We start from the raw sequence: 10631 nt of genomic DNA on the forward strand, positions 1-10631 counted from the left end.
TTCTTTGTATTTAAATATGATTTTTTTAAGTAATGCCGCGAGATGGACAGTTAAATAAAGGTTTCATTGAATAAAAAAAAGATTTAAAGATGACTGGTGGCGGAAGCAGAGCACAGACTGTCTGTGAGAATCTATCGCCATCGTGTGGTGCAGAGATATATTGCCATTGAATTTAGACAACGAAAGCTTGGCTCACAGAGCAGCTGCAACACGAACAAAAAACATTAAATAGCAACATGATATATTATATTATATTATATTATATTATATTATATTATATTTATAGCTGTCGAAATTAACGCGTTAATTGCGATAATTAAATTTTGGAATTAATTACGTTAGAATATTTAACTATTTAGCGCAACACGCAGATAAGTCGCTCCCATAATTCCACTTGATTTGTTTACCGCGCCACTGAAAATGGAGAAGCAGGAAGCGGATGGCCTTCTGGATGGGGAATTTAAATACAAGAAGAACATAGATGGGACAATAAACAAACGCGTTGTAATTTGCACTCACTGTAGTAAAGAGTTTCAATTTCACCGTTCAAATTCGACCTTAAAATACCACCTTAATGCCAAACATGCGTTTGTCGGGGCAGCAGCTTCACCCGGCCTGCGTCAGACCACTCTTAGTGAACGCAGGCCACTCGGTAAGTCTTCTTTGGACAAACTGACCGACAATATAGCCAAATGGATAGCAAAGGACTGCAGACCGCTAAGCATTGTGGAGGACAAGGGCTTTGCGGATGTTTTAAAGGTTGCATCTCAGGACGCGTCCTACAAGCCCCCAGCGAGAAGCACAATAACAATTCGAATCCACGAACTGTATGAAACGGAGAAAAAGAAAAAAGAAGAGGCTTTAGTTCACACAGAATGCGTGGCTCTGACAGGAGACCACTGGACATCATTGAGTAATGACAATTACCTGGGAGTTACTGCGCATTTAATCACTGAAGCCTGGGGTCTGACATCCTTTGCGCTGACTATAATGAAAACGGAAGAGCGGCACTTTGCGGAGGCTTGTGCAGAGCAGTTCCAGACTGTTGCTCGCAGGTGGAGAATTGAGGAGAAGGTGACAACAGTAGGCACGGACAGTGCGCGCAATATGATCGCCGCGGCTCGCATCATGCCATTCAATCACATGCCGTGTACCGCGCACATTCTACAGAGATGCATCACAGTGAGTCTCGCAGACAGTGGCTTTGTCACTGCGCTGGCCAAATGCCGCAAAATTGTTGGCCATTTTAAGCACAGCCCAGCAAACACAGCAGAGCTGAACGCAGAGCAGGTGTCACTGGGGCGCAAGCAGGAGCCGTTGGCCCAGGACGTGCCTACGCGCTGGAACTCCACGCTGGAGATGGTGAAGCGCTTGATCCGCAACCAAACTGCAGTAACCGCGACTCTGGATAAACAAAAGCATAAACTTGTCCTCCTGACGCCTCCAGAGTGGGACAAACTCCAGAGACTGGAGACACTTCTAGAGCCCTGCAGGTGAGCCTGTCATTGTGACCATAATTGTGGGTTTAGATTAAATGTATCAAACATACATCTTAAATCAGTTTTGTTATTATGAAAATGTCTTATTTAAAAAATAAATGAAATCAAATATTTTATTAATATTACCTAGTATTAAAAAGCTTTTTTTAATTTGCTGTCTTATCTGTGTGTGTGTGTGTGTGTGTGTGTGTGTGTGTGTGTGTGTGTGTGTGTGTGTGTGTGTGTGTGTGTGTGTGTGTATTCCACTGCAGATATGTGACTGAACTGCTGGGAGGAGAGGCCTACGTCTCCTGCTCTGTAGTTCTACCAGCCTTCTGCCACCTGCGCCGTGTCATGGAAGTAACTGATGAGGACCCTGCATATGTGGTGAGGTTTAAAGAGAAGTTTAAGGAAGACCTTGCTTCCCGCCAGGAACATACCAACTATGCATGGCTCCAGATCGCAACTGCACTGGACCCACGTTTTAAAGACCTACGCAGTGTGCCCAAGACTGACAGAGAAGCAGTGTGGACCACACTGGCAGGCATGCTGCATGAAGACTCTCCTAGAAGATCACACAGTGCAGAAGAAGGTCCAGCCAAGAAGAGGCTGAGCCTGCTGCAGATGGACTCTGACTCTGAGTCAGAGGAGGAGGTACAGCAGGACAGAGCCATACAGCGCTACAGAGCAGAGCCCTGCACTGCCTTAGAGGACTGTCCCTTACAGTGGTGGGCAGCTCATGCAGGAGCCCACAGCCAGCTGGCCCGCCTTGCTCGCAGATACCTGGCCACTCCTGCCTCCACATTTTGCCTGTTGAATTAGGCCTATGTTCTGTGAACTTGAAGATGTATATGGATAAAACAATGTGCTAGATTTAAACGGGTGGAAAACATTCAGTAAAAATCCCTCACAATTATTTGAAGCCCTGTTCTGCTTGTACTGCTTGTACTCACAATTAATAATAAATAAAACAAACAAGTGTGTTAAAAACCACTATCTGTCCCGATTTTTACACATATATACACACATATACACATATATTTCGAGTTGCGATTAATAAATTTTTAGGCTGTGATGAATTCGCTTCCAGCACAACACCCAGCCTACGTCAGACCACGCTGAGTGAACGCAGGCCACTCAGCGTGGTCTTAGCATTAAATAACACTAACAAGTGTGTAAAAATCCGCTATCTGTCCGTATGTTTGCACACATTTTGGTCATATTTCGAGTTGTGATTAATCATGATTAATTAATTTTTAGGCTGTGATTAATCTGATTAAAAATTTTAATCATTTGACAGCCCTAATTATATTATATTATATTATATTATATTATATTATATTATATTATATTATATTATATTATATTATATTATATTATAGTGCAAACAGTGCAGGCTTCAGCTCTGGGGAACAAGCTGTTCCTCAGTTTGGGTGGATTCCGTCACTCACAGCGTTGTTAGCCCTCTTGTGCGCGCAGACTGCAACCCCCCCACTGTGCTTTGCCCTGATATCTGCAGTGTGAGGTTGGATCGCTCATTCTCATCCTCACACTGATGTCACTTATTTCGGTCTTTGTTTGACATAAAAGGGCATATTTGTCACTTTATTGCAACTATATTTGCACTCTTGAGCTCCTTCATTCACTGACTGATCATAAAGTTATTACTTGCGTTATGTATTCATCCGTTTGAACATAATTAATGAAGCCACATGTAATCACTAAAATTTGTACTTTGGGTACAATAAGAGAGTTTCAGATGGAATGCTGTTTTGTTTTGTTTAAATTTCACCAACTTGCTGATGCCCACGGTTGTGAGTGCGGCTTCTTGCTGTACATGGGTGGATGGTTGTAAATCACATCACAGATGCCAAAAACCTCTCAAACCAAGCCCCCTTGCCGGTGATGCTGTGCGCAACCTCGTGACGGAGTCAAGCATATTCAAAACACCCCCTCACCTCCCGTGTCAAACTCAAATGTCAGCCTATTTCATGTGTCACTTTTGGAGCAGTTGCCATCCCGACGAGCCATGGAGAAGTTCGTGTTTGTGTTATTTTACTTATTTGGTGTTCTGGTGTGTTTGGGCACCGGTCAGCACCATCGTGTTGAGCACGTGTTGGACCGTGGACACACCGGATTCAGTGGGAGAATAACGGTCAGGTGTACAGTTTACTGAGCACTGGGACTCAGTATCGTTTACCAGCACAGACACGGAGACGCGCTCAGCTTCTATTGAGAGCAAACAACCAAGTGAACCCTCCGGCTGCGTCCAGTAGACGAGACACACCGTCTGGGCCGGGAGCTTTCCGAGCATTCAGACTCTTAAACTGCTTCCTCACATCTGCTTCATGAATATGAAGGGTTGTGGTGGGAGGAGGTGGTGTGAAATCCTCTTTTGTGTGGGGTGAGGAGGGGGGTGTTGTAAAAGTCCCCAAGAGCAATGATGAGAGAGTCCGGGAATGTCCGCTCCATGTGCAGTATCTGCTCCGCGAGTGCGCACTGAGCTGCCTGCGCATCCGCATCTGGCGGGATGTAAACAGCGGCCAAGATGAATGAAGCAAACTCCCGCGGAGAATAAAACGGTTTGCAGTGAATAAAAAGGTATTCCAGAGAGGAAGAGCAGTGCTGAGCAATCACTGTTACATCTGTGCACCAGCCACTATTAATGTAGAAGCAGACACGTCCACCTGTGGTCTTACCAGAGAGAGAGGCCTGCCGGTCCGCGCGCAGCAGATGAAAGCCCTCCAGCTTGAGCGCGCTGTCCGGGATGTCCTCACAGAGCCACGACTCCGTAAAACACAAGACACAGGAGGAGGCAACGTCTCTGTTCATGCTTCTCATCAGGGCCAGCTCGTCCATCTCATTCCTGAGTGAGCGTACGTTGGAAAGGAAGATCCCAGGAAGAGCAGTTCGCAGTCCGCGTCTCCTCAGACGCACGAGTGCGCCGGCTCGCTTTCCTCGCTTTCGGCGTCTCACTTTCCTGATCAGAGTCTGCAGTAAATCTGCCGCAGATGCGACAAATATTGGAAGTAAATCCACAGGTGTTGTAGTCCTGTAGTTAAGAAGCTCTTCTCTAGTGTAAGAATATCCAGAGGAGTGCCCAGACACAGAAGTTATGCACAAAAACAAAACAGAAGTAACGCACTGAAGCACCGGGGCATCCATACGCGGCGGCGCCATCTTGGAACAAGGGACTTGTCTTTGAAAGGTAGAGTGTTAATTACTAAAGCTGAAGGGATATCCCGATGAACATATGCTGCTCTCTCCTTACATCTGGATAAGAAAAGTAGTAAAGATATTGACCGTATGCTCTTTAATTTTATATGGAAAAACCGTACGCACTATATTAGAAAAACTGTTGTGATGAATAAGTACGAATCAGGTGGGCTTAACGTCTTAGACTTTTCTACTTTAAATAACACTTTCAAAATTAATTGGGCCAAACATTTTCTTAAAACCCTACCTCTATCTGGAACTTTATACCATACCACATTTTCTCTCGTTTTGGTGGCTTTACTTTTATTTGAAATTGTAATTACAATGTTGAGAAAGTCCCTGTAAAGCTTTCATCCTTCCATAAGCAGGTCCTCTTAGCGTGGACCCTCATTTATAAACACAACTTCTCACCTCACAAATACCTTATCTGGAACAACAGAGATATTTTATAGAAAAATAAATCACTTTTCCTGGAAACTTGGCTCCAAAATGGGATCCTATTGGTGGCTCAGCTGGTTAGTAAAGAGGGACAACTACTTACTTACAACGACTTTATTGCACTATATAATTTTCCAATCAGTGTTCCAGATATCAAGCGGAAGACAGTCTGGATGGTCCCCCATAAATATTTGATTGTAAATAAGGTGAAAGAAGTCTCTTTTAAAATTCGACATACATGTTATCCAGCCAGTCACTACATGGTCAAATTTAAAAGGGACATAAATACTAATTGTACTTTCTGTGGGGATCATCCAGAAACGGTGACACATCTTTTTTGGTACTGTTCTTTTACACAGAGATTCTGGAAGGAATTTAGCAGCTTTGTTATTGTCCATATTTTAAGGGAGTTTTCTTTACGATGGGAAAATGTTTTATTCTGTTTCTTTAAGTTCCCCAAGAAGTATGAGAAATGTTTTTTTATGATAAATTTCTTAATACTTTTAGCTAAATTTTTTATCCATAAATGTAAGTTTACTAACAAAACACCATATTTCTGTCATTATTTTAAGGATGTGCACATGCACATACAATCAATATCAGACTGCACCAACAAAAAGGCTCTCACAACAATATATGTATGTGAATTTTTGCGTGTATTCTTATAATTGTTACCTTTTTCTTTCACCCTTGGCTTTTTGTGTTCATGTTCTGTTGTATACTTCATCTGTTCGTATGTTGTATACTCATTGTTTGTTAAATAAAGTTTAAAAAAAAAGACACGCTTTGTTTAGACCCCCAAAATCCTTTCCACGCCCACCCCCGTGACATCACGCTCCAAAGCCCTGTTACGTCACAGAACGTGGTGATGTCATAGTGACAGTCCTTTCATCCTTTGATGTTCAAGTCTATAAATAGAGGACAGCTGTCAAAGGGAATTCATTAAGCTATCGTTTTGTTGGAGTGATACAGCACATAAAAAAGCAGAAATGAGTTCGAAAGCTAACAAAGACAGAAATGTTAATTTCTCGAAAACAATGGTTAAAAAAAGTGAAAAAGAAAAAGAAACATATGCCAGACAGTTCGAGCAAAGACTGCAGCCAATGATCGACGAGGTTGAAAAGCTCAAAACTGAGCTTGACTACTTCAAAAACCTGCATACAGTCAATAAGAAACGGATCGAGGATCTAACAAAAGAAAACAATGAACTTTTGCAGAATAATAAGCTGCTGGGTTCGGTCTTGGATGACAGGACAAACATCGCAGACAGGTTGGACTCGATAAAAGATGACCACGAAGCTCTGGTAAAGTTCCGCGCAGAGACGGAGAAAACTCTGGCTGAGCTTAAAGAAAAACACGAGGACGAAGTCCAAGTCCTGCAAGGACTGCTGGAAACAGAGAAAGAAAAGGTGGCACGTCAGCAATTTCACAACAGCCAAGTTGTTGAATTATTATTGAAACGCCACAAAGAGGAAAAAAATAAGATGCAGCAGTTTTACCAGGAAAATACTAAAAAACTGGAAAACAAAGCAAATGCTGCAGACAGGAAGTTAGAAGAGGTGATCAACATGTATGACTCCAAAATAGAAAAGCTGCAGACGGCAGTAAAAAATAGTAGAGGTGTGACCGTCAATGCGGTTAAGGAACGCGAGGAAGAACGTCAATCCTCGCAGTGTTGGATTGACGGTGTTTTGTCGCGTAATACAAAGTTACAAGACGAAAATGAATTTATGGTTAAAAACATGAAAGAATTAACAGAGGAGACAGATCAAATGGGCAAAGTGATAGACGACCAAAAGGCCCAGAATATGGCGATCAAGCAGAAATGCCAGAGTAATATTAGAGCTCTGGCCTTGGAAAAGAAAATGAAGGCTATGCTTGAAGACGAAGTTGATTCTTTGAAAAAGAAAATTGAAGACGTCAAAAAGGCCCTAAGCACAGAGCAGGAAAACCACAGAAAGACAGCAGTGGACCGGCACAAAGTAAAAGCGGCACACAATCAGGCACTGGCTGAAAAGGTGGCGCTGGAAGAGAAACTGCGCTCCACAAAAAAGCAACGGGAAAGATTTATATCCAAAGTGAATTGGCTGGAGAAGAAAGAGCGCTACTTCCAAGAGGAATTGTGCCAGTGCGTTTTGTCCTTTGAAAAGGCATTTCCAGGTCACTTGAGAGGAAAAGAAAAGGTGGAATTTAGGGATATGTTCCACAACTTGAATAAGAAATACGTAGACGGAGTGGAAGGCACCCCCTTTGTTGGAACAACGAAGGAGTTTCTTGAAAAACAGCTGAACTGTCTACGTATCAGATGCAAGGATCTAGATGCAGCTTTACTAGATAAAACACGGGAGCTGGAATCATTTAAAAAGCAGTACAATGACATGGTAAAGTCTTCCGAGTACGCTTTATTCCGACAAAGAGAGGAGCTCATTGGACCAGTGAACCAGATTATCCAAAAGGCTGGCAATGAAGAAAAAGAGATAGGTCATCTAAAATCTAGAGTGAAAGACGCTCAACTCCAGCTTAAATTAGAAAAACAGAAAGGACAAAAGCTGGCATCGTTGGACCATAGAAGCATGATGGGGAGATGTTCTGAGGAGACTCCGTCTCAGATTAATCCTCGTCCACTTCCAGGGAAAACTACATTTATTCAGGTACGTCCAAGACACCCTGGCAGAAGTGCAGGTATGGCTTCCCCAGTGAATCCTCCTGTAGAGTCTCCATCAACACCACCTTTCCTCAATTCTGATGATGGATTACCACCAGTTGATTGTTAAAAATTAACTGCTAAAATAGGCCATTAGAAGTATACTTCATCTTGTCTCCCTATATCATGGGTGGGCATTCTCAGTCCACGAGGGCCGGTGTCCCTGCAGGTTTTAGATCTCACCTTGGCTCAACACACCTGAATCACATGATTAGTTCGTTACCAGGCCTCTGGAGAACTTCAGGACATGTTGAGGAGCTAATTTAGCCGTTTAAATCAGCTGTGTTGGTTCAAGGACACATCTAAAACCTGCAGGGACACCGGCCCTCGTGGACTGAGATTGCCCACCCACCCCCCAACCGGTCGCAGCAGATGGCCGCCCCTTCTTGAGCCTGGTTCTGCCGGAGGTTTCTTCCTAAAGGGAGTTTTTCCTCCCCACTGTCGCCCAGTGCTTGCTCAAAGGGGATCATTGGATTGTTGGGGTTTTCTGGCTTTTACTGTAGTGTTTTCACCTTACAGTATAAAGCAGCTTGAGGAGACTGTTGTTTTGCCATGATGCAATATAGTATTAAATATGACTACATTTTAAAAACATCTATTATAGCATCAAAGTAAAACAAAAAAACTAAATGAAATGAATCAAAATGTCTAATCTGGCAAAACAAGAAAAGAAAAAAGGTTTCACCTTTAAATAAAAATCCAAATCACAAACACATTCTGATTTTTGTTGTGTGTGTTTTTTGTGTGTGTTGTCACGTATAAAATCTTTGCACTCTCTCACGGTCTCGGTGTCTGCCCGGCCGGCTCCGCAAGGCTACATATGTTTATTGTGTTGCTGCTTTCTTCCACTCGTCATTCTGCCTGGGCGGAGCTCAGGCCCACGCACCTGTCTGCAATTACGCTGCAACGTGTCCTGTCTGTATGGAGACTGAGAGCTGCCAGAGTAATAATGTAGATACAGGCCTCTTTCTCCTTCTGCTGCTGTTCATGCTTTTATTCCATTGATGTTGCTATCATTTGTAAATATATTTATTTATGGGGCGCCGTTTGTAAACTGAAACATGCCGAAATTAACAGCAACATTTTTCCACATTTAGCTCTAAATCTTACAAAAACATGTTTTTTCGAGTCATTTTTTACAACATTTAGTAAAACATTTGTAACTTTTCATATTTAAAACAGGATTTTAAATGTTAAATCTAAATGTTAAATGTTAAATCTAAATGTTATATATAAATCTAAATGTTAAATGTTAAATCTAAATGTTATATATAAATCTAAATGTTAAATCTAAATGTTATATATAAATCTAAATGTTAAATCTAAATGTTATATATAAATCTAAATGTTAAATCTAAATGTTATATATAAATCTAAATGTTAAATCTAAATGTTATATATAAATCTAAATGTTAAATGTTAAATCTAAATGTTATATATAAATCTAAATGTTAAATGTTAAATCTAAATGTTATATATAAATCTAAATGTTAAATGTTAAATCTAAATGTTACGTGAAACTAAATATTTAGCTTATATGCAAATTTATTGTACGGGTCAACGGAAATACCAAAATAAAAGCTTCAAGAAAACCTCCCGCGCTAAAGTGTGCCGGTCGTGGTCAGGTTCTGTGTTTGCGCTCCTCTTACGGTCACTTTTGACTGCCATGAGCTGCTTCAACTATTCCCTGCCAGCATGTCCAGCGATTTAGCTGAAAACATTGGAAGAGCCGTTTTGTCGGCCATTCAACGATTCAGCGGTAATGCACCCTCGACCTCACAAACGCCGCAGCACTTGGTAAGTTTATTGTATAGCATTTTGGACGGGTTGATAGCAGTGTTAGCAAAACTAGCAAAGCTAAATTACTTAGCTAGTCCTCAATTATTTCATTTGGTAGGCAGCAGACAGAGATCGAACATCATACAACTCTATTTATTTATTTGGTAGGTAGGTAACAGTCGTTCTTGATGTAAATGTTTCCTTAGGAATCCAGCAATGCACCTGGACCAAGTAGACCTGCCGTCTCCACTGGGATACCATACCGCTCGGTAGGCCTTCTTACACATATCATTTAATTTATTTATCATGAAATTTCCCCTTGTGGGACTAATAAAGGTATGTTATCTTATCTTAGCTGACTGGTTTTGATATACAGTCAGGTTCATAAGTAGTTGGATACAGACACATTTTCTAATGTTGCTTCTGTACATTACCAGAATGAATTAAAAATGAAACTACTCCAATGCAGTTGAAGTGCAGACTTTAAGTTTTAATTCAGTGGGTTGGACTAAATGAATGCATAAAAATGTGAGAGGGAAAAATTAATTTGTAAAGGCTCTGCCAGGCCTTTACTGCATTGGCTTTCAGTTGCTGTTTGTTTGTGGGCCTTTCTGTCCTAAATTTAGTCTTCAACAACTGAAATGTATGCTCAATTGGGTTAAAATCCAGTGACTGACTTGGCCATTCAAGAATATTCTATTTCTTTACTTTATTAAAGTCATGGGGTGCTTAGACTGTATGTTTTGGGTCATCTTCCACCTTTATTATGAAATGCTGCCTGTTGGAGCTATTTGTTCTTTATTTTTTATTATTTTGAAATTAGTTAAAGTTTGTTAGTTTATTTATATTTTGGGGTTTATTTGTTGGTTAATATTTTGTTTTAAATGATTTGTTTTGTTTGTTGTTATTTTGTTAAATTAGTTAGTAAGAGCTGTAGGGCCATTTTGTTTCTATAAATAAAGAGACTGGTATAGGACCAGCATGCATTGGGGTGGGCCTATTGTTTTTTACCAGAG

The sequence above is a fragment of the Rhamphochromis sp. 'chilingali' genome (assembly GCF_963969265.1).
Source record: "Rhamphochromis sp. 'chilingali' genome assembly, chromosome: 3".
Classification (NCBI taxonomy): Eukaryota; Metazoa; Chordata; class Actinopteri; order Cichliformes; family Cichlidae; genus Rhamphochromis; species Rhamphochromis sp. 'chilingali'.